Source organism: Herpailurus yagouaroundi, unplaced genomic scaffold (genome assembly GCF_014898765.1).
Source record: "Herpailurus yagouaroundi ecotype Mexico unplaced genomic scaffold, PumYag 182, whole genome shotgun sequence".
Classification (NCBI taxonomy): domain Eukaryota; kingdom Metazoa; phylum Chordata; class Mammalia; order Carnivora; family Felidae; genus Herpailurus; species Herpailurus yagouaroundi.
The window spans coordinates 17833015-17856808 of NW_024412413.1; the positions used below are offsets into that span (position 1 = coordinate 17833015).

Below are 23794 nucleotides of genomic sequence, written 5' to 3' on the forward strand. Positions count from 1 at the left end.
CTGTTTCCGATTCTGTGTCTCCCTCTCTCTCCCCCCCCCCCCCGTTCTTGCTCTGTCTCTCTTTGCCCAAAAAAAAAAAAATCTAAAAAAAAAAAAAAAAAAAAAAGAAGGGCTAGAGAGATACATGGTTTCCTCACCCAAAGATTCTGCCTCAGTCATGTTTCCTACCCCATGCCATGAGGCCAGGGCCTTCCTTTTCACGTCTCATCCACACCTCCTCTGAGTAAACCTGAGATAATAGTGAAGCATTTTTTTGTTTTAAAGGTATAGTAGTTGGGGACTCCTTCAGATGCAACTGGCAGAAACTCCAAACCAGCTGGATTAAATAAGAGACAATTTATTGGTTTAAGGAAAGGAATGTCAGCTTCAGGCACAGCTTGATACAGGAGCTCAAATGATGTCATCAGGACTCCTGATCTCTTAAATTTTTTTTTAATGTTTATTTTTGAGAGAGACAGAGACAGAGCGTGAGCAGGGGAGGGGCGGAGAGAAAGGGAGACAGAATCCAGAACAGGCTCCGGGCTCTGAGCTGTCAGCAAAGAGCCCGACACGGGCCTCGAACCCACAAACCGCGAGATCATGATCTAAGCCGAAGTCGGATGCTTAACCAACTGAGCCACCCAGGCTCCCCAGGATTCCTGATCTCTTAAACAGGCTTTCTCTACTGGAGATCATAATGATCAATGGAAGTACATACCAGCTTAGCATCCTCAGAGGAAGGAGGGGATGTTTCTTTGGCAAAAAAAAAGTCTTAAGGAAGATTTTGAATGGTATCATTTGGGTCATGAGCCCAATTCTCCCATGCATGAGGTCCAAGGACGTGGCTATGACCCAAGCCACTCAAACCAGACAGGGCAGCTTTTCCCATAGGGAAGGGGAGGGAAGAGACGTCAGGCAGGAAAACGCAACAGATCATTCTCACAAAAGGCCTTTCAGAGTAACTTAGTGGAATAGCGGGCAGGAGGAAGTAAGTCGGGGATGGGGTGCTAGCTATGGGACAATTTCTTTCCCTTCCAATTTTTTCCTTTCCTCCTCCCTTCCTTCGTGTCTTCCAACAACGCGCCTTCCTCGCTGAAAAACAACAGGAGCAGCAGCTGCGACTGCAGACTTAAGACACATTAAAATGAAGATTTTAATAGAGATAGGAACAACAGAGACTGAGCAGGCTTCCCAAGAACGAGTCAGGAGGGACGCTGTTGGCTGCCGCAGGGGAGACAAGGCAGGCCAGGCAAAGAAGATGGCCCGCATCACGTCACGGCTTTGCAGCTGGGGAGTCACATTCATTCAATACTGTGACTGGGCAGAGGCTGCGTGGTGGGAAAGGGGGGGCCTATGGGAGAGGAGCTAGGAGAAGGACCCCAGGGCAGATTGGAAGGCTTATTGAACCTCATGCCGAAATGTTTGCACTTGATCTTATCTCTAGGTTCGAGAGAGCAGGGGAGGTCTTTAACCCTAGAATTCGTTTTTCAAATATTTTGATGATGGCGTCTCGGCAGCTGAGGGGGAGGTGAGGCAGGATTGGGCAAGACTGTTGCCAAGGAACCCAATTAGGAATCTAGGGTGGGAATCCGGGCAAGAAGTGACAAAGACCCCGAAAGGCCGCGGCAGAAGGAAGGGTGGGGGTCCAGAGGCAGAGCTCAGGTAGAATCCATGGGATTTGGTTCCGCTACAGTTCGGGGAAGGATTGATTTACAGAAGAGGAATGTGGAGACCAAGAGTTGGAAGCAAGGAGCTACTGCCCTCCCCTGGCAAATTATTGACAGAATAAATCATCCATAAGAGACAAAGTCCATTGTATTCTCAGAACAGAAGCTGCCTGTCACCAGGAAACAACATCAGGAGGTACTTGTTGTGTAAGTGTAGCTTTTCATTTCATTCACTTCTCTGCAAATATTTATCAGGCTCCTGTTCTGTGCCAGCTGCAGTGCTGCATGCTGGGTATAAGCTGGGGAATGAAACACACATGGGTCCCGTCATCATGGCGCTTTCTTTTTTTTTTTTTTTTTTTCAAAGTTTATTTATTTTTGGGACAGAGAGAGACAGAGCATGAACGGGGGAGGGGCAGAGAGAGAGGGAGACACAGAATCAGAAACTCCAGGCTCTGAGCCATCAGCCCAGAGCCCGACGCGGGGCTCGAACTCACGGACCGCGAGATCATGACCTGGCTGAAGTCGGACGCTTAACCGACTGCACCACCCAGGCGCCCCATCATGGCGCTTTCTATATACCCTCCAGGGGGAGAAGGACAACAAACAAATGAGTGGAGAATTAAAATCTACCAACTGTGTATGGAGGCAATCGATTCAGGGTCCAATGAGAAGAAATGAAGAGATAGGGAGCAGGAGACCTCCCAGAATAGGTGTCAAGATGAAGTTGGGTTCTGGGTGGGACCGTTCACATCTCCTTCATCTGGGGTGGACATTTCTGAAATAACAAAAATATTGATACATGGATAAACCTCATTTTGAGTTCACATATCTCTCTCCCCAAGTATCTTGTGGTTTCAAATACACTCTGAGTAACAACACTTGTTTTGCCTTCAAGGGTTTATGACTATAACTCACTTTGTTGTATTTTATTTTTATTTTTATTTTTAAGTAGGCACCACACCCAACCTGGGACTTGAACTCATGACCCTGATATCAAGACTCGCATACTCTACCAACTGAGCCAGCCAGGAGCCCCTCACTTGTTATTTTGAAATTTACAATATAATTCTTCATATAGGGTGATTGAGTTACCCGATGTGCCTGTGGTAACAACAGTGGCTCCCACTGGGTGAGGCTTTCCTCTTCCCAACCTCTTGTGTAGACCCCTCCCACACTGATGTTGTGGCCATGTGACTTGCTTTGACCAATGGGACATTAGGAGACATGGCGTGGTGCTCCAGCATTGGGCTTGCCCTCTCTCGCTGCGGGAGAACGACAAGGGAAGACGCCTGAGCTGTTTTACTGGAAATGAAGAAGCAGAGATGAGGATTCCGGCATGGCGTCCTAGATCCATCGACTCTCAGCCAGCCTAGAAACTATCACCACACGAGTGACCCCAGATGAAACCAGCAAAAAAGCTCCCTAGCTCAGAATATCTAACTAGCTGAGTGCAGTCCGAAGGACCAACACTGAGTAAATTAAGGGATTGCTGTTTTCAGCCACTGCATTTTAGGGTAGTTCTTTTTATGCAGCAATAGATAACTGATAGGGTGTAATCTTCAAACAGCTTAATTATTTTTGTTTTATAAACAAGGAAACTTAAAAGCAGCAAAGTGAAACGACTGTCCTAAGGTCTCACAACAATTTGGGGGTAGACCTAAATTCTTGACATCACGTCTTAGACTCTAAGACCCAATTCTTCTCTGCAACTTCCAATATCTCTTAGAAAATACCCAAACCTTAATCTACTACTTAACGATGGCTCGCCAGCTTTCTAGTTTTCTTAGCAGGCAACTCAAAGTGTTATTGGGATCGTGGACTTCTATTCAATTTTAAATGATTAAGAACCAAGATTAGATATAAGTGTAGGAATAAATAGAACTGAACTCATCATTTTGAAAATAGCCACACAACCTCATAACCAAACCTCATAACTTCTTGGGAAATATATTATTTTATCAATTCCAGACAACAGACTAGTTGAGAGGAAACAGAAGAAGAACATTTTACTCAACTTGTTAAAAATAAATCATTGTGACTTTCTTTAATGTGCTTATAGAAGGACTGCATTATTCTAGTTCTTTGAAATATTAAAATAACAAACCTGAGGTGGTGTAATCTAACACATATGTTTCTAAGTCTTTACAGATAGGAAATCATTTGTTTCCCAGGACATAAAAGAAACCCATTTCTCTTAAATGTTTTCTGTCCTTTTTTTTTTTCCAGCTTGAAAACTACTTTCAACTTTTTAATAATAAAGACTTGAAGATGTTAAATTACTTGCCCAAAATTACACATTACAAATCAGAGAGACAGAATCAAATATTTTTCTTTCTGATGCCAAGGCTCATTCTCTCACTGCCCTAAGTAAAATAACTATTATTATACAAGTAACACAAGCTCATAAAAACCCAAACTACGAGAGAAATATACAGACTAAAAGGTCCCCCTCTCACCGTAGGAAGCCCTGTTGGTTACTTACCTGACTTTCATTCCCCACTTCCTTCTTCCTAAGAGCACCTGGATTTTTTCCCAGTTTCTTATCCTCCCCCCAAGAACCAAATGATTCCACGGAGGTGGGTGCTAGCTGAGTTGGAGGTGTGGTTCTGATTTATCTATTTTTAATTTTTTTTAATGTTTATTTATTTTGAGAAAGAGAGACAGAACATGAGCAGGGGAGAGACAGAGAGAGAGAGAGAGAGAGAGAGAGAGAGACACACAAAGACAGACAGAACCCCAGCAGGCTCCAGGCTCCAAGCTGTCAGCACAGAGCCCAGCACCGGACTCGAACCCACGGACTGTGAAATCGAGACCGGAGCCCAAGTTGGATGCTAAACCAACTGGGCCACCCGGGAGCCCCCCGATTGGTCTATTTTTAAGTCAATTATAGTGGTCTTGGTAGGGACAAGGACATGTGACACACGTAACACATAGGGGGCGTCAGCTGCCCATTTGTTCTTCAAAAACAGAAAGCTTGTGACTGTCCCAAGGATGTCCTCTCAGATCAGCAGCCGCAGGAGCCCGAACCGAATGATGGCCACTGCACCGCCTGGGCATTGGAACCAAGTTTCCCAGCAGCTGCGTCCAGCTGTGCTGGAGCGTGGCCGGGATCCCAAGACAGGCTTGTGGCCGGGTGACCTGGGACTCCTCTGGCAGGAGACTCTGACCTCCTCAGCTGCCGATGTGAAGTTTGAATGTTTCTCCTGAAACTACTGACTGCACCTGTCTCCCAAGAGGTGCGCTGCCTGAGAACAAAGCCTACTCACTGACGATGGCAAAGCAGAAAGATGGAAAGAACCTGGGTCCCCAGTGATGTCCTGAGCTGCTGACTTAATGAACCCCAGAGTCCCTCTCCCCATGGACTTCTCGTTTTACAAGATAATACGTTTCCTTATCGTGTGAGCCACTGAGTTGGGGTTTTCTTTACTTGCGGCAGAAAGCATTGCTACTGATACAAATCACCCTCCGAATCCACTTCCCAGAAAGAACTTCTGAGAACAGTTTACTCTGAACGTTTCCAATACATTTACCAACATACATCTCATTTTGCAACTTGATTTATTTTGTAGTCATCAATATATACTATGTACATCCTTCCACATCAGTACATAGAGATCTTCCTTCATGTTTTTCATGGCCACATCGAATTCTGTATAGGGATGTGCCCTAATCACTGTGCTTTTATCCTGACCACTTATCTTGTACCCTTTTTCTGCATCAAAAGACAGGAGGAGAGACCCACTGGCAGAGCCTTCCCTAGAGGTCAAATTACTGTGTTCTTCCTCTTTCCATTGCAAGTGGGGCCACGTTGAAGGCAAGGGAAATATACTTTTAAATGAACACCAAAGGCAGTCTGAGCACATAAACCAGCCTTAAGAACAAAAGAAGGCAGATGTTTTGTAGAAGCAAGATCTCCCAGCAAGGCCTGGTCGCAAAGAGGCAACCTGAGACTATGTGAGGAGCAGGGATATTCCAGACTATTCCAGCCACGGGAGCCTCCTCCTACCCTCTCCTCTTTTCTTCATTGATGCTCCACTCCGTCGACCTAGCCTCCTCTGGTGTGCCAGGTTCTAGGGGCCCCGGGGGAGGTGGGGCGTGAGGTGGCTTAGCGGGAAGAAGCGTCCAGCAGGAAGAGGTCAGGAGGCACAGCGACCTGCTCGGCCTCCAGCTCGGTCTCCCGCCCCCCCCCCCCCGCGGGGCCCCGCCTCCAACACGTTCAGGCCCCCAGGCCCCGCCCCCTCCCACCCCGGCCCCGCCCCCTGCTCCCTTCCTGGAACACCGACCTCTGGAAGAGATAGTCCGCGCCCTCATCACTCTATATGGGGTTGTTTTGAGTCTGTAGACAAGCAAACAAACCAAAACCAACAACAACAACAACCCCCCCCCCCCAAACAAAGCAGAACAAAACTGCCAGGAAGTATTCATTCTCACCTGCGGCTATTTATTGTTAGAGCGAAACAGCCAATGTGGTTCGCCTAAGGTGAGCCTCCACCTTACCTTCTGAGAGATGGAGGGGTCCTCAAATCCTAAACCCATCACAAGAGTCGGATGCTGAAGACCCAGCTCTGCACCCTGATCCTCACAGGAGCTGCTTCTGGCAAGAACTGCACTTGCTCGCCGTTCCGGGATGCGTCCCACGTTCAGCCAGCTGATTTCAATCGCTCTATCGACCTCAAACTGGCCCGGCTTGCTTAGAGATGGATTTTGTCTGGGTGGGAAGATTAAAGCAGCTGGCTTGACTTTTTCCGAGCTGTTGGAGGCCTGCCTACCTATCATGGCAAAATTAAAATAGCACCCAGCCACATCACACGTTAAATGCACTTTTAGGGTTTCGCTGTAAATGTTACTCGATCAAAATGGAGAACAGTGAGTATATTATGCCAATGTTTACATAAAAAGAGGCAAATACAAATTTATATGTATGTTTACTTATTTGGAAGAGAAAAGGATAATGGAAGAACACACCATTAAAAAGAACAGTCATCTGTATAAGAAGGGAAGAAACTAATTAGAACAGAAATAAAATCTAGACTTCTTCGAGTATACCTTGTTTTGTAGATTCAAGGAATCATGCAATATTTTATATGGTTGTAAAAAATAAAATCAAATGATAAAACAAAGCAATATCGAGGGGTGCCTGGGGGGCTCAGTCGGTTAAGTGTCCGACTTCGGCTCAGGTCATGATCTCACAGTTGGGGAGTTTGAGCCCCACACAGGGCCCTGTGCTGACAGCTCAGAACCTGGAGCCTGCTTGGGATTCTGTGTCTCCCTCTCTCTCTGCTCCTCCCCTCCTCGCTCTCTGCCTTTGTCTCTTTCAAAAATAAATAAACATTAAAAAAAAATTTTTAAGCGATATCTAATACTGCAAGTTAAATTTTTAAAAAGGAACAAAAAGAAGGTAACTGTGTGTTCAAGATCCAGCATTAGCCATTGTGAAGAACTAAGACCAAGATCACAGTCAGCACTCGTGGGGCACCATTCAAGGGTTTCAGAGAACCAACTCATGCTTTTGAAAACCAGTAAATAAAAGAATCAAACATTTCTCTTGTCTTTCCTCTACAAACTCTACTTCAGGGGAATGAAATAATCAATCGATGAGGGGGTATTTCCTCTTATAGCATCCCAACTATTAAAGGAATGATGAAATTAGAATATCAGCATTTTACAACTTTTATCATTAAAAGTGGCTCTAGGCAAAGATCACCAATGGTTGCAAATATCTCACAGACACTGTGTGGCCCTGATGGATGGAGGTACCTCTGAGGAGGCTTCCAAAAGCAACTGCATCTGAATCTAATCAAGTAACTAGACTGACTACCCCTCAGAGGAAATACCGAGGAAAGGACACGTTAAATGGCACTGTGAGGTGCAAAGTAGCAGAATCCACACTGTGGTAAAGTCCTCAAGACAAGCAACCTGGTTTATTCAACAATAAAAATTGTAAGTAAAAAGAAGAGAAATGAAGGGGAAAATCTATAGACTGAAAGTACAGTAAGACCTTGGATTGTGAGTAACTTGTTCTGTGAATGTTCCACAAGGCAAGCAAGCATTTCTAATAAATGTTAACTTGATAAACGAGCGAAGTCTTGCAATATGTGTAGTACGCGACACGGAATGTCCCATAATCACAACTGAGCCAACGGTTCTTGAAATTCGCTTTGACATACAAGTGCTTTGGATTACAAGCACGTTTCCAGAATGAATTATGCTCACAAACCAAGGTTTTACTAGTATTTTTGAGGGGCGCCCGGCTGGTTCAGTCGGTGGACCTTGCGACTCTTGATCTTGGGGATGTGGGTCGAACCCACGTTGGGTGTAGAGATTACTTAAAAGTAAAATCTTAAAAAAAGTATGTGAAACATTCATTTGTAATGAATTGACTTCATTTGGATACTGCTTCAAACAAACTATTAAAAAAAAATCTATTCTTGGGGCGCCTGGGTGGCTCAGTCGGTTAAGCGGCGGACTTTGGCTCAGGTCATGATCTCGCGGTCCGTGAGTTCGAGCACCGCATCGGGCTCTGTGCTGACAGATCAGAGCCTGGAGCCTGTTTCGGATTCTGTGTCTCCCTCTCTCTGACCCTCCCCCGTTCATGCTCTGTCTCTCTCTGTCTCAAAAATAAATAAACATTAAAAAAATTAAAAAAAAAATCTATTCTCTAACAAGCACAAAAACATTAACACTGGCTAGGTATTTGATGGTATTAATATTTTATGTTGTCTTTGGGTTTTTGTGGTTATGTGTATTTTTTTCTAATTTGTTTTTTACATTTATTTACTTTTGAGAGACAGAGAGCAAGCAGGGGAGGGGCAGAGACAGAGGGAGACACAGAATCCGAGGCAGACTCCAGGCTCCGAGCTGTCAGCACAGAGCCCGATGCAGGGCTCGAACTCACAAACCTGAGATCGTGACCTGAGCCGAAGTCGGACGCTTAACCGACCGAGCCACCCAGGCGCCCCTTTGTAATTATCTTTTTTAAAGGAGTTCTTATCTTTTAGAAATGTTGAAATAATTACAAATGAAATGACAGGGCATCTGGCTATCCTCCCACCCCCCAAAACAATCCTGGGTTGACGGCCAGGGGAAGAGGTAGAGGGTATAAAAGAAACAACAGTAGTTGTGAGCTGATAATTACTAAAGCTGAGTGAAAGGTACTGGGGTTCGTTATATACTCTTTTCTTTACATTTGTGTTTGCTTGAAAATTTCATTGATAAGACATTTTAAGAAATCCTTTGGAAGGAGCTCTCCTAATTTTGCTTCTAAAATTACTTAAGTAAGAGTAACTCCTTTAATTTGGTTGTGATTTTTTAGAAAAAGGCCATATTTCGGAATCCTTTCCAAGTGGGAAAATCATGGTAATAACAACAATTAGTACACAGCCAGGACTTGGAGTGTGCCTAGCTAAGTGTTTTGCTCGTTTAAGTCTTGGCAACCGTTTTTCAGGTTGGTGGTATAATGATTCCATTTTTTACACAGGATTACAGAAGATGAGGAAACTGAACCTCAGAGAGATTAAACGACTTGCTGGAAGTCCCAGTAAATGGAGGAGTCAGGATTTGAACACAATTTGGCTTCACAGTCCATGCTCTTAACCACTATGTTAATCTACAAATTATTTTCCAGTGTATATGGGACATTTTTATGAACACTAGATTGAACAATTAGTGAACTTGACAAATATGATACTTCACGCGCATTTAACATTTATTAACTTAAAAAAATTTTTAATGTTTATTTTTGAGAGTGAGAGAGAGACAGAGCATGAGCCGGGAAGAGAGAGAGAGAGAGGGAGGCACAGAATCCAAAGTGGGCTCCAGGATCCGAGCCGTCAGCACAGAGCCTGACGTGGGGCTCGAACCCACCAGCCGGGAGATCATGACCTGAGCCGAAGTCAGAAGCTTAACCGACTGAGCCACCCAGGCGCCCCCCAACATTTATTAACTTTTCGAGATTTTTTTCTTTGTATTTTAAAGCAATGTGTTTTTTTGCAAGGTCCCAAATATGTTCATGGGCCCCAAATATCCCACAGGCCCTTATATCCTTAAGACGTCTGTGGAATTCAACCGTTGGCCTGTTCAATCCTTATCTAGGTTAGGAAACTTTAAGATGACCCAAGCAAATAAGACTCCGAGTCAGAAACACAGCCTCATGTCACCGAGGAGAAAAACAAGAAAAGGAAAACGCAAAGCCGTATTGCATTTTGTAAATATCGATGTTGCTCTTTGCATCCTTCCAGCCGAAAGAGGGTTGGTAAGCGAATTAAGTTCCCTATGGTTCCTGGGATGTGAAAGAGTCCAGAGTGTGCCAGGCAAGGGTTTTCTGAGCATGGTGGTGGTACCGGAGTGGTAGGGGATGAGTTAAGGTGGAGCGCAAGGCCGGACAGGTGTGTGAAATGGGGTGAGCCACCGTGTTGCCCAACTGCCGGGGATGCTATTTGTTGGAGGCTAAGTGGATGCTGCTCCCTGGCTGCTCCGTGGCCCTGGTGCAGTGCACCACCTGTCCCCGAGGGCACAGGGTAGGTCCTCAGTAAATGTTTGTTGACCTGGAATGAATTCAAAGGAGGGTTTCATCTTCTTTCAAATTCAAATCTAGAGATAAGATAAGCATTTCCTAAAGTGTGGCCCAACAGCCTAGTTGTCCTAGAGAAATGTTTTTCCGGAACAGCAAACCGCTGCAAGCATATATCCATTCATAACGCTCTAAGTACAGGCGCTAACAAGTCCTGCAATGAAAATAATTTTTTTACACTTAGTTTTGAACTCAAAATTTCCAATCCTATTTGAGCATAGGCTTCCCCCTCCCCTCCCTTTTTGGGTAACATAACATTTCTACAGACACTGAAGAGACTCTACCAGGGCATCTCCGTGTGCGTAAACCAAGCTCTATTCACACCCCTCAACTCCACATCGGAGGGCTGTTTTCTCAGTTTGCCCATAGGGGAAAAAAGCGTTTTATTTACTTATTTATTCATTTGTATATTCACTCAACCAACATTTGTGGAGTGTCTACAATGGTTCGTATGCTGGGAATAACGAAAGATGCCCTAGACTTCCAAGAATCCATGGTCAAGATAGGAAGACAGAAGGCTAAGCAATTGAACTGAAAGACGCGGAGAGAGAGCAAGCAGGCACTGCCTCGCGTGCTGACGCCCAGATCCGGCTAGGAGGGGGCAGGGAGAACTTACCTGGCCGGGGTGTCTCAGGCTATTTGTGGTGAGGAGCCTGTTGGTTTTTTGCCACGTTTTGATTTACCATAAGAGATATTCATTTGGTCTTCCTAAAACCCTTAGAATTTTTTAGGTAATGAGAGGAGAACAAACCCCTTTTCCAACACATCTGAGTTTATAGCATTGAGTGACTTTTGGAAAACCCCTAAGGATGGGAGCTGGTTGCCAGGGGACCCAACCAGGTGATCAGAGACTTGGAACTCTCAGCATCCCCTTCCCCACCTCCAGAGAGGAGGGGCTGGAGATTGAGTTCAATCACCAACAGCCCATGCCTTCATCAATCATGCCTTTGTAATGAAGCCTCATCAAATCCCAAAAGGACTGGGCTTGGGGGGCTTCTGGTTTGGTGAACATTTGGAGGTGCTGGGAGAGTGGCGCCCCTAGAGAGGGCCCGGAAGCTCTGTGCCCCTTCCCTCGTAGCTTGCCCTATGCTTCTCTTCGATCTGACGATTCATCTGTTTCCTTTATAATATCCTTTATAATAAACTGGTAAACGTAAGCAAATGTTTCTCTGAGCTCTGTGAGCTGCCCTAGCAAACTAAGTGAACCCAAAGAGGGGGTCATGGAAATCTCCAGTCTATAGCCCATGGTCAGAAGCACAAGTGGCAACGGAATTTCTGACTGGCAACTTGAAGGGAGGAAAGACAGTCTTGCGGCACTGAGCCTTCAACCTGCGGGTCGGACATTACTGGCAGGTAGTGTCAGAATTGAGTTGAATTATAGGACACCCAGCCGATGTCGGAGAATTGCTTGTTGGTGTTGAAAAAAACCCCCACACAGTGGGGTTTCTCTTTTTCAATCCATTGTGAATTGATACCTTTGCAAAAATACATTAAAAATGTATTACTAAGTCAGTGTGATACTGGCATAAAGAAAGTCATATAGATTAATGGAACAGAATTGAGAGTCCAGGAATAAACCCTCATGTTTATGGCTAATTGATTTTCAGCGAGGGTGCCAAGACAATTTAATGGGGAAATAGTACTCTTTTCAACAAACGGTGCTGAACAACTGGATATTCACATGTAAAAGAATGAAGCTGAATCCCTCCTTATACTGTGCACAAAAATAAACTCGAAACTGACCTAAATGTAAAAGCTATTCTTAGAAGGAACTATGGAAGCAAATTTTGAAACCTTGGATTAGGCAAGTTCTTCTTAGATACAACAGCAGAAGCATGAGAGACAAAAGAAAGGGGTGCCTGGGTGGCTCAGTCAGTTCAGCTGCCGACTCTTGATTTTGGCTCAGGTCACGATACCAGGGTCCTGGGATCGAACCCCGTGTTGGGCTCCACCCTATCAGAGCAGAGCCTGCTTGGGATTCTCTCTCTCCTCTCTCTGCTCCTCCTCCACTCTCTCTCCCTCAAAAATAAATAAACTTAAAAAAAGCAAAGAAGAAAGAAAGTGAAAAAAACAACCCATAGAGTGGACGAAGGTATTTGCAAATCTCGTATCTGATAGTGGACTTATATCCAGAATTTATAAAAAAATTCCTACCACTCAGTAAAAAAAGGGTAAGTAACCCAACTTAAAAAATGGACAAAGGGTCCAAATAGACATTTCTCCAAAGAAGATAATACAGATGACCGAAGATGTGATGTGAGCAGGGTTTAGGAAAACCAATAGGAGACAATGCAGTTCCCCTGGGTTTGCAACATCAGGAAACCATTAACACCCGTACGCCTGCGGGTGCAAGGGGATGGAATAGTTCCAGAATCTATGGAGGGTAGCTGACTGGAAGGGGCTGTACTGACAGGGCTGTGTACTTCGGTATGGGAAGGCAGCGAACCCACAGCTTCTAGCAGGAAAATAACTGGGGAAATAAATATCCCAGCTCCACTCTCTTCCCGCCTTTGATCTCCTGTAAGTACCTCCCCCGTTGGCCAAACTCAAGAGTGAGCTTGAGTTCCACAGTTGGAAGAATGTGGTAGAAACAGGCCTGGGCAGAAGCGAATATGGGATTTAGGGAGTAGGAGGAAGAGGTGAGATTTATGGGTGGGCTATGGATGTGGAAAATCAAAAGAAATCTGAAGGCGTGAGGCAGGGAAGGTGGGGGTGGGGAATGAGATGTCAGGCTGATTTAGATGTGATAACATTTGCTGTCCTGAGCACCGGGATGTTCCCTGATGGGCAGATCCAAGGGACAGTTCGGCTTGGGGCAGAAGTGACCTAAAAACTGTTGTGCAGTTTCCGGAGGACTTCTGTAGGGTTTAAGCATCGCCTTGGGCCAGAGTCCACAAACCTTTTCTTAAAGGGACGGCTGGTAAATATTTTAAAGTTTTGCAACACAACTACTCAATGGCCATGGTAGTGGGGAAGCAGCCATCCGTCCGTAATACATAAACGAATCGTGTGGCTGTGTTCCAAACACAACTTTATTCATAAAACCAGGCAGCCAGCCTGCAGGCACTAGTCTGCCAACCCCTGCCCAGGACACGTAGGAATTTTTTCATTATTTTGCCTCCAGATAGCCTTGATGTGTCTATTTGAACAGGCCTTTCCCCAGTCTGGCTTCCGACAGATACGCAGCTGGACACCTTTCAGAGAACCGGGAACGAATGAGCCAGTAGATTCGGCTCATTCCCATGGATGTGTTAGAAAGAATCCGTGTGGGGGCGCCTGGGTGGCGCAGTCGGTTAAGCGTCCGACTTCAGCCAGGTCACGATCTCGCGCTCCGTGAGTTCGAGCCCCACGTCAGGCTCTGGGCTGATGGCTCAGAGCCTGGAGCCTGTTTCGGATTCTGTGTCTCCCTCTCTCTCTGCCCCTCCCCCGTTCATGCTCTGTCTCTCTCTGTCCCAAAAATAAATAAACGTTGAAAAAAAAATTTTTTTTTAAATAAAATAAAATAAAATAAAATAAAAAAAGATGGCGAGAACGCTTGCCTCCTGGGTAACCATAGCTATGACCAGCAAATGTTTAAAATGAAAGCAGAACTCAGTGTCTCCCTTTCTTGACCCTCTTTAGTGCATCTCTCACTCTCTGGGCGCTGCTGGGTACTAGGAGCATCTTGGGCGGTCCCTTGGATACTAGCCAGCCTTGTTTCCCTCATGATAAGCTCTGTAATGATTTCTTTTGCAGGGCACATCACCCACAATGGTGGTGGAGAGGTGAGTATATATACTAATTCAGACGAAAGGAGGTGACAAGCAGGTCACAATGGGCAGAATTAACTTCCCCTTTGTGATTATTATTCCTGGGACCGCACTAGACATGGGACGCGTTCCTCAGGGTTCAATTTCAAGGGAGGAAGACCCAGCAAGGACTAGCTTAGACAGCGTGGAGAACCAGAAATGGAGTCTCTCCTCTGTTCCTCCTCTCCGCTTCTCCCTGTGTGTTGGCTTTCTCCACAGGGCTGGTGGCCAGGCAGGCGACAGCCCACAGGCCAGCTCCTCCCAGCTTTGACACCAGAGACAGACCAACACCCGCTGTCCTTGGTGTCAGCTTTATGGTCCTGGTTAAGGAAGGGCTTTTTACGTGGGGGAGTTGGAGGTCAAAACCAGCATCAGCATTGGGGCCTGGGGCAAGTGAAAGAAGCCATCACTCCCAAACAACTTAAATTCCTCCCTCCCCACTCCAAAGCTTGTACGGGTCAAATGAAAATGTGTGCTGCCTCCAAAGGCCACACTGGCTGGGTAGGAGTTTATAACCTTAGACGGGTCAAATGAAAATGTGTGCTGCCTCCAAAGCCCACACTGGCTGGGTAGGAGTTTATAACCTTGGAGCTCAAAGATCTCAAGAACTTCTTAGCAATTCAGCAAATGAATCCGTGACATTGACTGGAAGCAAAGGTGGAAGGGACCTTTCCAGGCAGGAAAATGCTGTTTCAGAAGGATAGTTAAGGCGGGGCATGTGCCAAGTTGGGAGAGGCATCTTTCTCCGAGACTTCTTAGAGCGAGGTCATAAATGCCTTAAAAAAAAACAAACTATCGCTCTAGGCTCAGAAAATTCAGTCATGTGAATTCCGTCTGTGCTCGTAATTTTGTATCCTTTGATTGGATTGGGTTCTCATCGGACTCAATCGGTGTCAAGTCAAAAGTGTGGGGGTGCAATGGTCTCTGATCCTGAGATAGGGGAGGTGTAAGGATCCTGGAGACAGGTGATCGTAAGCTCCACAGAGCTGGCCAGATAACTTTGTCCAGGTGCTTGTCAGTGGCCAAAACTTTCCAGGGTTCGGAATTACCTACCATCCAAACCAAGAATGTGCTTAGGTACCGATAAAGCAGGAATATTTAAAGAGAGAGAGAGAGGGGCGCCTGGGTGGCTCAGTCGGTTAAGCGTCCGACTTCAGCTCTGGTCACGATCTCGAGGTCCATGAGTTCGAGCCCCGCGTCGGGCTCTGGGCTGACAACTCAGAGCCTGGAGCCTGTTTCAGATTCTGTGTCTCCCTCTCTCTCTGCCCCTCCCCCGTTCATGCTCTGTCTCTCTCTGTCTCAAAAATAAATAAAAAACGTTAAAAATTTTTAAAAAAATAAAGAGAGAGAGAGATTAAAAAAATGAGGGGAAAATATTTGGGAGGAAGAATTTGATATTGCAAAACATATCGAGGTGCCCGTTTTGGAGAAAGCTGGAACTTTTCAGAACTTTCATCCATGTATTTTGCACTGAAGCATCCTTTCTATTTTGAATTATATATGGAGGCATGGCATCATAATCCTTTTGGTGTTTAGAGCTACTACAAGAGCCGTCTGGATCTGGAGGTGGGAGGGAGGTCTGTGGTCTCTGTTTCCTCCCCACCAGGTACCTTCCTCAGTTCCTTCTGCAGGGCTCAGTCTGCCTCATCACCCCTCCCCTGCTAGGACCATTCCCTAGAGTCCCTATTAAAATGTACTGCCCTTTTATTCCTTCCCCAGGCTCCTCTAATCCACAGTGATGATGGTGTTAATGATGACATAGCATATAAATTACTCCCATAACAGGATAAACTAGATAATCTTTAAAGATGGCAGGATGCCACTGTAATAAAGACATACTAATAGCTGTTACACTTCTTCAGTACTCAGTCTTTCTTAGTTCTGATTTTTTTTTTTTCAGTTGTCCCCATCTCAATAATTCTAGCAACGGTAACAGTGACTAACAATTTTGGCCATTTTTCAATGTGCCAGGAACTCTTCCAGGCTCTTTCTCTTAACTCACCACCTCCCCACCACTCCGAGTTAGGGTGTTATCTCCAAAATGGATGAGGAGAGGCATCACTTTGCAGATAAGGAGACTGAGGCATGCAGAGGTCACGTAGCCCATTTACACGAGGTCACTCACCAGTAGCCGACTGCATCAGGATTTCATATGAAGGAGTCTAGCTCTAGAATCCTCCATTCAAGTTAGCCAAGCCAATCCCTCAAGAGTAAACCCTATTTCTTCACTATTCCTTTTTGGCACAAAAATGTTCTACCTGGGGGCGCCTGGGTGGCTCAGTCGGTTAAGCATCCGACTTGGGCTCAGGTCACGATCTTATGGTTCATGAGTTCGAACCCCGCATCGAGCTCTGTGCCGACAGCATGGAACCTGGAGCCTGCTTCAGATTCTGTGTCTCCCTTTCTCTCTTCCCTTACCCCACTCATGGTCTATCTGTCCATCTCTCTCTCTCTCTCTCTCTCAAAAATAAATAAACATTAAAAAATTTTTTAAAAATGTTCTACCTCTAAAATGTATTGCCAGTCTATCCACTACTCTCCACCTCTCTATCTCCAGCCACCATAAGGATGAGAAGATCTCATCAAGAAATACGTTTCACCAGATCAGGGACTTGGTCTTATGCCCCACTGTCTCTCCAGGGCTGGCTGACACATTGCAGACACTCAGTAAAGATGGGCAGATTTCCTAACTGAAATCAACAAGCATGCATTGAGCACCGATTCTGTTTTTCAGAGAAAATTGTTTGCTTTCAACGTTTTTACTTGCGGGTTTTCTCTTGGGTTTATATACAGACTTACAAAACTGGGATTGTATTGTATATCTTCCTATAGTTTGCTTTATTCTCAATAGTGTATTCTGAACATCCCCCCATGTTATTAAAATTTCTTGAGAGAGAGAGAGAGAGAGAGAGAGAGAGAGAGAGAGAGAGAGAAGGAAAGGGGCAGAGTGAGAGGGAGAGAGAATCCCAAGCAGGCTTCGTGCTGTCAGCACAGAGCCTGACACAGGGCTCAAACCCACAAACCGTGAGATCATGACCTGAGCCAAAACCAAGAGCTGGATGTTCAACTGACTGAACCACCCAAGTGCCCCCCCCCAATTTTTAAATAGTAATCTACTATTCTATTTCATGACATTAATAATTTTCAAATTGTTAAACAATTAGATTGTATTAGTTATCTGTTTCTGTGTAACAAATTACCCCAAAACTCGATGACTTAAAACAACCAACGTTTATTACCTCACAGTTTCTGTGGGGCAAGAAGTCTGGGAATGGCTGTGGCTCAGGACTTCTCAAGGATGCAACCAAGATATTGCGTGGGCTGCAGTCATTTCAAAGTTCAAATGGGGGAAGACCCGCTTCCAAGCTTACTTGGCTATTGGCAGAATTCAGTTCCTTGCTGGCTGCTGGTTGGTGGAATCAGTTCCTTTCTCCCACGATCTATAGATAGGTGGGTAGATGGGTAGATATCTACAAATATCTACTTATCTATCATCTAATGTTTTTAATCTTTTATTTATTTTTGAGAAAGAGACAGAATGCGAGCAGGGAATGGGCAGAGAGCAGGGGAGACACAGAATCCGAAGCAGGCTCCAGGCTCTGAGCTGTCAGCCCAGAGCTCAATGCGGGGCTCGAACCCATGAATGGTGAGATCATGACCTGAGCCGAAGTCAGATGCTTAACTGACTGAGCCACCCACGCACCTCTCTATCATCTATCTAAAGAGAAAACGAGAAACGGTACTCAAGACAGAATTCAGAGTCTTTTTATAATCTAATTGTGCCTGTTCTAGTCTATTCATTAGGAATGAGTGGATAAGTCCAGCCCACGAACTAGGGGAGAGGATTACACAAAAGTGTGAATACCGGGAGGTGGGGATAATTGGGGGCCATTTTAGTCTGCCTACCATATAGTTTTCCCCCAATTTTTTCTACTGCTAACAACGTTCTTCTGAATATCTTATTACCTGCATGGCAAATTATTTCCTTATGATACATTTATTGACTAGAAGGATGACAACATCGTAAAGGCTGCCAATGCACACTGACTAATAATTGCTTTCTAGAAATCTTCTAGTCATCAGTGTATGGGAACACCCATCTCACCATCCCTTCATCATCATCTTTGTTGTAAAATTCTTCGCTTATTTGAAGATCTCTCTTTCTTCTGATTTGCATTTGAGGGCAAACCTTTCCTCCCACCATGTTTATTGGCCATTCATATTTTTCCTCTTAGGAGTTTTCTATTTTGTGTCCATACTTATTTTTCTATCGGAGATTTAGTGGTTCTCTTATCAATTTGCATGTGCTTTTCAGATACAGATATTAACAATGGGTGGGGTATTTTTCGGGTAACGATTTCATTGGGATATCACTTACATACTACGCTATTCACCCATCCAACGTGGACAATTCAACGTTTTTTAGTGCATTGACGTATTTGTGCAACAAATCAATTTTAGGACATTTTCATCACCTCAGAATGAAACCCTGTGCCTTATAGCTACCACTCCTTCCTCTCTCATCCCTCCTTCCAGCCTTAAGGAACCGCTGCTTAACTTCCTGTCTCAAAGGATTTGCCTATTTTAGGCATTTAACATAAATGAAATCATATACTCTGGCTTCCCTCGCCTTTTTAATGTTTTCGAGGTTTATCCACGTTGTAGCACGTATCGGAACTTCCTCCCTTTTTATGGCTGAATAAGGTTTCGTTGTATGGGGATGCCATCGGTGGATGGACATTTGAGTTATTGCCACTTTTTGGTTATAGGAACAATACTGCTCGGAGCCTTCAGGTAAGAGTCTTTGTGTGGATATATTTTTTAAATTTTCTTGGGTGTAGACCTAGGAAGGGGAATTGTTGGATGAAATAGCAGCTCTAGGTTTAACTGTTTGAGAAACTGCCAGACCGTTCTCCACAATGGCTGTAGCATACTACATTCCCGCCAGCACTCAACGTGGGTTCTGATTTCTCCACATCCTCAATAACACTTGTCATTTTTTATCTTTTTTTATTACAGCCAAACTAGTGAATACGAGGAAGTATCTTCTTGTGGCTTTCATTTGGATTTCCCTTAGGGTTACTGATGCTGAGCACCTTTTCATGTGCTTACTGGTCATCTGTATGTCTTCTTAGAGACATGTGTGTTCAGATTCTGTGAATGGGTAGGAATTTTTATCAGACGGGTTGGGGCCAGAATGAACCTGCAGTGGGGCAAGACTAAAACAGAGCAGGTTTGAGACGTGGTTCCCCCAACCTCTAGCTGTGTGATTTCCGCGTTTCTTAAACTCTTAGCCTGTTTTCAAGTCTTTTAAATAGGGATGAGAATAACATGACGTCATTGTGTGGCTGAAATGAGAAAATACACATGTAGAATTTAGCAAAGTACCTGCTACACGGCACCCATGCAAGCAACGGAAGCTATTTTCATGATTTGTAAAAGGTTACATGGTAAGAGCTGTGTTTCAGGAAGACTAATCTGGCCATGTTATTATATTAAATAGATTAAAGAGAGACTGCAGACAGGGGCATCAATTCAGAGAAGACCCAGTAGTTTAAGCAAAAAGCAAACGAAAGGAGAAAAGTATGTTTTCTGGCCTTTCCTACTACAGACGGGTTTTTCTCCCGTCCACAGCCTGAGCAGCCCTGGAAAGAAGTGATCCGGTGGCTTTTTCGGGTAAATCAAAGGTATTTGCTCTGTTTCCCCAAGGATTAGTGAGTTAATTAGCTAACTAATTAATTAATTAATTAATAACTCACTAATCCATGGGGAAATCGTGATGAATACATTTTGAATATTTTGATTAACACTTCATAATAACTTGAAGAACTTTAAATGTGTTTATTAACTCTGTTTCTCTGGAGAGAGATAACCTATAAGGCTCTAGTAATTTCAGGGGCATTTATATTATCAGTTAAAATATAGCTGTCTCCAATGCCTGCTCAGGCATTCAATGCCACCACATACCTATAGAGCAACATTATGTGCTGGGCACTGTTCCAGGCACTGAGCATACAGTGGTGAACACAGGGTCTTTGCACCCAAAGAGTTCGTATCCTAATAAGGTGAAATGTTAACAATCTATTCATTCAGCAAATATTTATTGAGCACCTACTATATGCTCGGGATGCATTGGTGAACAAAACAAGCAAAAACCCTTGTCCTCATAGAGCTTACATTCTAATGGGAAGATACAGACAATAAGCCATAAACAAAATAAATAAGGAAACTCTACAGTTTGTTAGAAGGTGATAATTGTCATTGAAAAATAAAGCAATGAAGGGAGAGTGGGGATCAGGAGCTGGAATCACAACTTTTAGATAAGTTGATCAGGGTCAGCCTCATTGAGAAATGGAAGGAGCTGAGAGAGCGAGCCATGTGGATATCTGAGGGAAGAGAATGTACCAGGCAGGTAGAACAGCAAGTGCAAAGGGCCTGAGGCAGGAGCATTCCCGTTAGAAATAAGGACAACAAAAAGCGGAGCGAGCAAAGGAAAAAAGGAGACGTTAACAGAAGAGCGGTGAGGGGATAGATCATAGATACCATAGGGCTTTTTCCAGGGAAGAGGCAAGCATTCATTTCTGAAAGAAACAAATCAAAAGTGCTGATTATATTTCTTGCTAAGCAAAGGACAGGTGCACTGTAAGGCGGAGACTGTGAACAAAGAAATCTGTGGCCTTCCATAGCGTTTTGGAAAGCGTGGGTTCAGAGATTCGCACTTTTAGAAGCTGGACCGTTTGGGGATGAGTTGACCTTTAGCTAAGGAAGCAGGATTACTGGAGTGTGGCTGTCGCTGATTGGCTGACTTTCTGAAGCAAGGAGCTGTCGCCGCCAAGTGAGAGGTTGTCCCTGATTGATTTTTAAAAGAGATTCTGGTTGGTTGTACTATGACCAAAGAACAATTAGTCTTTTCCTTTGTTCAACTTGGAACGAACAAACTTGTCACCCTCCGCTTTGCAAGGCCACTGTAAAGTCTTCGTCTCTTACTCTGAGGGAAAGGGAGAGATACTGGAGGATTTCTGGGCAGAAGGGTGACAGGATCTAATTTACATTTTCCAAGGCTCACGCCGGCTGCTGTGTAGGCAAGGGTGGAAGCAGGGAGACAAGTCAGAAGGCCAGGTTGCTGCCGCCGTCCTGGTGAAACAAGATGTGGCTTGAACCATGGGGCTAGTAGCGGGGGTAATGAGAAGGGCCTCCATTTTTTATATTTACTTACAGACAACAAATAAGTAGGACAATCCAATTCGGCTAAGGATATGGGAGTGAAAAAATGTTTACCTTCACACGAGTGATACGACCAGATGCCCTCATAGAGTAACCCAGGGTGGGGGGCTACTTTAGGAGGGGTGAGGGAAAGACTCTTTGAGGAGGTGAGATATCAAAGATGAAAAGGAGGCGGTTAAGACCTTGAAGGCAGGAGCCGTGCGTGCGTGTGCGTGTGTGTGTGTGTGTGTGTGTGTCAGAGCCAAGACCAATGTGTTTCGAAGGTGGAAAGGGGTAGGGGAAGAGGCAGCATTTGGGGAGAGGGGGAGAGAAAAGCAGAAGCCAGATCCTTCCAGGCACTGAGTGCACAGAATGGATTGAGAAGAGAGGGCGAGAATAGAATCAGGAAGTTGGAAACAGACCGTTCTGTACTAGACAGTGTCATCATGGAAGTTCTACGAGGCCTCATTAAAGTAATAAAGTAGAATCCAACCGGGAAGTCTTCATTGTGCTTTGTTTGCCGATTTATGACTCCTATAAATAATGGTATAAGTTAAGGGGCAGCTATGGTGTGTGGACTAGTAAAAGAGACAATCACCTGTCCTCTGACCTTTGATGAAAAGTCTAGATTACTCTAGAAGCAATAAAACATCTGAACTGTCAAAAAAAAAAAAAAAAAGAAAGAAAGAAAAGAAAAAAGGAAAATCTAAATTAGTCTAGATACTGTCTTTTCCATGACTAAACTCTGATACACGTCTTTCACCATGTGATCATGAAAAACAGTTAATGTTTACTGGGGGGCTTCCTGAATGCAGATATAAAAGGCACAGAGAACTCAGGTTGTCCAGAGAGCATGACCTGGGATCCAACAGCAGAGGGGTGTGGCACAGGTCCTCGGTCTTTTAGAGTTAGCTCCTCAGGGTAAGGAGAGGGCTTTACCCACCTTTGCAGCCCGGGGCTTCCAGCCTAGCTCCTGGTAAACAGAGGGAGGTGAATAACCCTTTTGTTGAATCTTGATTAAACATGTCAGTTAGATCAACGGTACTGAAATAACAGCATGTTAACTCAGCGAAAGCAGTCACCTTGCAACTTTTGGTTCATCATCCAGTGTGTGGATTAGTCATGCTTCTCTCAATCCTACTACTTCCTTTTTTATATTTCCTGTCTTTGAACACATCATTTCACTCTGAAAACTCCACTTGTAGGGGAAATCATAGGGAAAGGGAGGAGTTCAATGCAGGCCAATTTTACTACTTTTTAGCAAATAACACTTAAAAAGTTTGATAGAGATTGAAATTCATATTATATAGAGATCTAAGATAATGGACCAACTTTTTTTTTTGTTTTTTGTTTTTTTTTTTTAGGGCTTTCTTTGTGCATTTTATTTACTTCCAAACAATCCTAAGAAGTAGCTAGTATTACTCCCATTACAGAGATGAGGAAACTCTCGCGGAGAGATACAGAAATCTGGCTAGGGTCACAAGCCAGGACGAGGTGGACATGGAATTCAAATCAACTTGTTTGATTCCCCAGTGGCATTGCTACTTACTCCTCTTGGAATAACTTGGAGGCTTTCACTTGTCTTCGCTTCCTTATTTGCTCTTGAAATGTTAAAATATGCAGAGAAACAGTAGGAGCTCTATAAATAAAACATGCCTATATATTTTTAAATGATTAAAGCTGGAAAGTTTAATGTGGCACCAGGCCACTTGTTTAGTGGAAGTAAAGGGAACGCGATTCCCGGCTCCCGTTGCAGAAATCCTGCCGCCCTTTGCAGTGAGCGGTGTCTGGCTCACAGCCCATCTGTGATGGTCACAGCCGAGGGAAGTCCGACCCAGACTGCAGTCAGGGAAAGACAGCGGGGGAGCTTGGGCTGCAGAAGCGAGAACAGGCCGTGGATTCTTGCGGCCCAAATAATCATCCGCTGGGAAAAGCTACTTGTCAGGTAGCAACTATTGGGGGTGCGGGGGATGGGGGCGGGAGCGACAGGAAATGCAACATTTTAGATTCAGGGTTAAGGCTGGCTAGACGGACCAACCTGTTAAACCTGAAAGAGAGGGTTGTATCTTTAGATGAAATCTGAACAACGAACCCCCGAGCTCAAGTTGACCGAGGGGAAGCCTTTGTGCATTTGGCAACGTTTACAGGCACACAAGGAAAACACGAGGCGCTGAAGGCATTCCAGGAGGTAGCTGTTGCTCAAATCCACCTGGTAGATCGAGTGTCGCCCTGGAGGGCTGTTTCTGCCCTTGGTTTCCCCTTCTTAAAAAATCGAGGCGCAGGCACGCTGCCCTCAGGCGGGTGAGACACTTTCATGTGGGGGAGGGAGGGGACTGAAAAGGGGGGGAAGCCTGGGATATCACGCTTCGAAGAGGCCCGGGAAAACACCGTGGGAAGAAAGCCCGCAGAGACCTCAAGAGGGTGCCCGGGTCTCGGCCCCGGTAAGCCCCGCGGAGCTCGGAGGCCGCCGGCCAGGGCAGCGCAGCCTCTGCGGGAAGCCGCCCGCCTCGGCCCGCAGCCTGCTCTGCAGGCTCCCGCGGCTGCGGCCGCTCTGCACACCCGGCGGAGGAGGGCCGGGGCGGGGC

General features: G+C 45.0%; 1 protein-coding gene and 1 long non-coding RNA gene across 3 annotated transcripts in view; one reads left to right on the forward strand and one right to left on the reverse strand.

Moving 5' to 3' along the window:
- Positions 1-6294, reverse strand: part of LOC121040507 (uncharacterized) — a 7870-nt gene extending 1576 nt beyond the window's left edge. The window contains exons 1-2 of the long non-coding RNA XR_005795339.1: positions 6147-6294; positions 2280-2424 (exon numbers count right to left, since the gene is read on the reverse strand). This is a non-coding gene — a long non-coding RNA (uncharacterized LOC121040507). The remainder of the gene's footprint in view (positions 1-2279; positions 2425-6146) is intronic.
- A 4750-nt stretch (positions 6295-11044) lies between these two features.
- The window catches only part of NFYB (nuclear transcription factor Y subunit beta), a 32161-nt gene continuing 19411 nt past the window's right edge, over positions 11045-23794 (forward strand). For both annotated transcript variants that reach the window (XM_040491041.1, XM_040491044.1), the window contains exons 1-3: positions 11045-11058; positions 14226-14230; positions 14382-14387. The gene's annotated coding sequence lies outside the window, so the exon portion shown is untranslated. The remainder of the gene's footprint in view (positions 11059-14225; positions 14231-14381; positions 14388-23794) is intronic.